We start from the raw sequence: 5181 nt of genomic DNA on the forward strand, positions 1-5181 counted from the left end.
CGCGCTGCAAGTCCGGCCTCTCCCATCTCCTCATTGGTTTTTAGGAGCATATACCCATGTTGGTGATTGAAAGATGAACTTAGGTCCACACTCCAGTAGGTTGTAGTAATGCTGTAAAGTTGAAGTCGAAAGAAGAAAAATAAGCCTTAAGAGGTTTTTAAGGAAGAAGGAGAGATGACAAGAAACAAATTCGGTTTACCGTTTTATCTGTGGATTAATTGTTGGAGTTGAGGACAAGGGGAATTTCTGGTAAAATAACAACCCAATGTTTATATACCAGGACAAATTAGCTAGCAACAGTAAGCTAGCTAGCTAAATTGCCATAAATGTTTAATACTTTTTGACATGTCCCCAAATTAATATAATTGTTTCAGAGTTTGTTTTGATATTTCAACCTGCGTGTCCTGATCGCTTCTGGTGTAAGTGAACAAAATCAAGTCGGAGCCAGTTTTTTTTCTGAGTTCCCAGTTGTCTTGAACTCACTGAAGTCTGAGATTTCCCAGTTCCGAGTTTCCAGTTGTTTTGAACATGGCAGAAGTCATGCTGGATTGACAACATGGCCAATGTATTCAATATATTCTGGCCTACTGTGTTGCGTGTGAATGTTTATCCTTTTAAGCTTGGAAAAGAGACCCTTAAACCCAGACTTGGACCACACACCCTCTCCAACGAATAGCAGGGGAAGCAAAATAGTGATTGCTTTGCAACACTTGCGGTTAGCCACTGATTCCTTCAAAACACTCATTGTTGAATTTGCGATTTCCAACTTGTTGTGTAATGTTTATTTCCAATGGCCAATGAGCATCGATACGTTTTATCTATAATTTATTTTCATATGACAAGCATTGAAAAGGATTTGCCAATAGATTGTCGACGTGATTCATGATGATGACTGCTTGTCTAGCTTGATTTTGAAGGTATGATGTTGACATGATCAGTCCAACCAAAGCTACGGCAGATATAACGTGATTTGACATCATTTTATCTGTGGCCAGTGACCTTGAGCCTTCTTGGATGGGCACTTCTAATGTAAATCTATGGCAGCACTTAAGGGGGCTTGAACTTTCTAGCTCTCCCTGTAGATTTTGTGGTGACGTAGTATCCCCATGAGTGACAGAATACTGAGCCAATCACGGCGCAACTAGACAAGATTACCAACCACTACGCTCTGTATTTTCTGCTGGCTGCTCCTCCACCACAGAAAGCACTGAGCTAGGCTGAAACACCTTCATTTTGGAGCTGCCTTACTCAAGAAAGCAAAAAGGAGACCCTGTTTGTAGAGACCCATTAACTCAATACATTTTTTTTTTTACATTGTTTGCAAACTGATATGTTACACGTATTAATGCAAAAATAACAGGTGGGGCTCAAAACACTGTGAAGGACGGGTCGCCACTGGTTTTCCCACTGTCACAGTGGTCTTCACTGGAAAGATCCTCAAAGTGTTATCATGACGAAGTATAGGGAAGACTGTCTGTGTGAAAGTGTGTGTGATTGTGTGTATCTGTGTTTTCATCAAGGTCAAAGAAAGACAGCTTTCCCTTGTCCTAGTCCAGATACACTCTCATTATTCGGGGAAAGTGATTCACTTCAAGATGAAATTCCAGGAAGTGACTAACACAGGTAGTCCAAATAGGATTTATATGGCATACTGCTAGATCTAGACCAACTAGATCTTTTGGGATTATTTGTGGCCACACCTACAGCCCAATAGGAACCATCAGAATTCTCTACGTCCCAGCTGTGTGTTCCTGAGTTATAACCCCCAGAACCTAGGACACATCCATGAAGCCTCTCTGGGTTGTCAGGGAGCTGTAGTGCTTTATCACAGTGTCTCATGCTCGTCAAATCCTCGGACAGGATGAGACCTGTGTCTGCAGTGTTGGGATCCAGGATTACACGAGCTAAGGAGAGATAATTTAACTTTACCATTTACTCTGTAAATTCACTACAAGTTTCATTGATACTCATATCTAAATTCATATGAGCATTGTTTTGCAATAGAGAATGCAATTTAACAGTATGGGGGTCACTACTAGATTTAATATGAATTTGACTGATACAGTCCTTGGACTAAGAACAAGGCGCAGACGAAACCTACTGTTGTTTTTTGCTGCAAAACATTACTTTTCCATTCAATTTGCGACAGATTTTCATGCGAATATTATAATTATAAAAAATTACAAAATCACTCCTTGCTCCGCTCCTCTCACATATTCTGCACCAGACCGAGGTCGCGTCCCGCGTTCAGATGTTTCATGCATTAACCTATGGTTGCGAACTACGTCATGGACCATTTTATCGGCTTACAGATTGCTATAACATATGATATGGTTAGCTGATACTTACAATACCTATCCAGCTGTTGTAAGATTTGGCATCCATCAACAACACCTGGGCAGAGGAACGCCCCCTGACTTTGTTGCGGTTCAAAGGCTGTGCGTTATGACCTGCACATCAAAAACACTTTTGTGCTTACGTCATATACTGAATAAAAAACACGAGTTTAATGTGTTACCATTGTATTTTCCACTCTACCGATAGTTTTGCCACAAACTGTCGCGATAAATGGCAAACTTGCCCAATCTGGTTTTCGCACATGCTCTTTAGACAACAGTTCGCTGATAAAGCGTACACTGGACATATAGGCTATATGATGAGATGGATGAAAGCAAGATCATTATGTCACTAGCATACAAATAATACCCTACATTTTTATTGGAAAGCAGCATCAAGGTCATCACTGTGTACTTTCATCATCCCGTAGCCTAAACTGTGCATGCTTTTCCAAGTCGCACTGGAAGGACCACACAACATAGCATCGCGTGACCGCACATTTACCTCGACATGATGGTTATTCTATCAACAATTGCGCAATCGATTTCCGCGTTTATAAACCCAGGGTCGTTACAGTATTTACAGTATTGGACCATCCCTTTCATCTTCTCCCTGACTCTTAACTGCAGGTTTCCCAGGTGTTTGGCCACGTCTATCAGCGCTCCTGAAACCCTCTTTGGATCTGGCAGTGTTTGCTTGGCTCTGGAAGAACATTCAGGAGTTAGTACTGCTGTGGTTTTGGTATAGAACCACAGAGAGGAGGGAGAAAGGAGGAAGACCATTTACCTGGTCTCTGTGGCATTGTAGTTCTGAAGAGGAACAATAAAGCAGGTGAAAATCAGTCTTACCAATAAAATAATCAGTAAATAATAATCACTATATACAATATCTACTCATACGATCAGCTGTTTACTGTACCTGCAAGAATGAGATGTCTTCAATGCTCAGCTGTTGTTCGGTGGCTTTGATTGTGTATGAAAGTGATGATATCTCTCTGCTCATCTCTGTTATCTTGTTTCATCACCTGACTCTTCCGCACCTCTTCCATTCTCAATGCATCTATCTATCTATCTTCCTCTTGCAAAAACAGGTACAGCTTTTTAAACTGCCCCTTAATCTGCCTCTCTGTATCCTGGGCTTGGATCTGGAGAGAGTGCAAGGAATATCTCAGACATACTGTATCTCTCCTGTTATAATTCTCTCTGTTACCAATTTAACTTGCTGGTTCTTTCTGTCATTATTCATACTATTTCCTCCCTTGTGGCATCCAATCAAAATTGCTTCACCTCAGTCTTCCTGTAGGGCATGATCTTCTAGGGCTTGTCTAATCTTTTTCTTTTTTTACTCATAAACAAATCTTTCCTACACAGCAATCCCATACAGTAACATACAGGTCAAGTTTGTGAATACCATGTTGCTTTCTTTTCAGGTTAAACTCAAGACTGCATTGAACCCTCTTAAGGATAAACTGAGGCTCTTTAAGGGAGTCAAACTCACTTGTGATAATACAGCAAAACATATTAAGGTATGACATTTAAGATTTGATGCAACAACAATGTATGCATTTTGGCTAGTTTGTGTTCTTTATTGTCAACTCTGTTCTAATCTAAGGGAACAACAACTATTGTAAAGTACCACACTGTTGCTAAATGTTCAAAATTATCCACATAGAAACAGCTACTGCAATAGTTTGTTTCCACAAACTTACCCGGAAAAACAATCTATCCAACCTTATGTTCCTGTACAGCTTTCTGTATGGGGATGCAGGCATGCTTTTTATGCTTCCTTGAATCACGACACACCAAACAGATGAGCTCTTTATCCTCCAAACAGAAGAGCTTGAATTTCTCACTATGCAGACTGCAGAGAACCCCAGACCCTCCTGAAGCTCTCTGACTTATTTCCTTTAAGACAGCCTCACACAGGTACTTTAGAGCCCGGTTACAGGAAGGATTACCCATTGAAAATACTTCCCTACAAACTGGACATTCCTGCAATAGTCTCTGTCTACAGCACTACTGCAGACAGGCTTTACAGAAGCTGTGGCTACATAATAAGATGACAGGATCACTGAAGGTGTTTAAGCATACAGGACAGGAAAGATCCTCTTCTGGGAGAGACAATCTGGAGGCCATTTTCTCTCTGTCACACTTCTCTCCCTCTTTTGTAATGCCTTAAGGAAGCAGTTTACTTTCACTTTTAAAGACTCACCCCTGTTTTGTAGCAGCTACAAAATACTATAAACTAAAGGATGTCCTCATCTCCTCCAGTAACCGCTATGAAATGTTGATATTAACAAGCAATATAGCTCCTGTGTCATGTACTTTGCCCTTAGTTGAACAGAACAGGCAAATAAACAGAGGTTGCAGCGAGAGCAAACTGTTACAGTGTTGTGCTGTGTGTTATTTCCTGTCAAAAGACTTCCTGCATTCTGTGTATTACATGTGTATGAGGAAAGGAACTTTGCAACTACTGTGTGTTTGAAATACACAGATACCACAAAGGTCTGTGCATAATATAGTATTATCATAGCAAACAAATTGATAGTTTAATGTTTCTTGCTTCAATCATTGTGACTACCTTTTAAACTCTATTAGTGGTAGATTTGTTTTTTTCCAAGGTAACCACTGGAGGGCAGTCAAGGTTTTGCAGAGCTTGTACTTGAAGACACACTTCCCTTACAAGGAATGATTTACACGATTTGTGTACTTTTTGTGTGTACAAGAACCACATTAATTCCAACACTTATTATTTCAAGTCATCTGTAATTTCAAGTGATCTTATGCCATGATAGCAAACACCAAAATATTCACATAATGGGGGACAGGAGCATCGCTAGGATGA

The 5181-nt window shown here is 40.3% G+C and overlaps 1 long non-coding RNA gene across 1 annotated transcript; it reads right to left on the reverse strand.

The window, feature by feature from the left end:
• Positions 1 to 2505: 2505 nt before the first annotated feature.
• Positions 2506 to 4756, reverse strand: LOC139549377 (uncharacterized). Its single transcript, XR_011669874.1, has 4 exons — positions 4549 to 4756; positions 3256 to 3481; positions 3124 to 3146; positions 2506 to 3039 (listed from the first exon to the last, which is right to left on the reverse strand). It is a non-coding gene; the product is annotated as an uncharacterized lncRNA (long non-coding RNA).
• Between the last annotated feature and the right edge of the window lie 425 nt (positions 4757 to 5181).

This window comes from Salvelinus alpinus, chromosome 22 (genome assembly GCF_045679555.1).
Source record: "Salvelinus alpinus chromosome 22, SLU_Salpinus.1, whole genome shotgun sequence".
Classification (NCBI taxonomy): domain Eukaryota; kingdom Metazoa; phylum Chordata; class Actinopteri; order Salmoniformes; family Salmonidae; genus Salvelinus; species Salvelinus alpinus.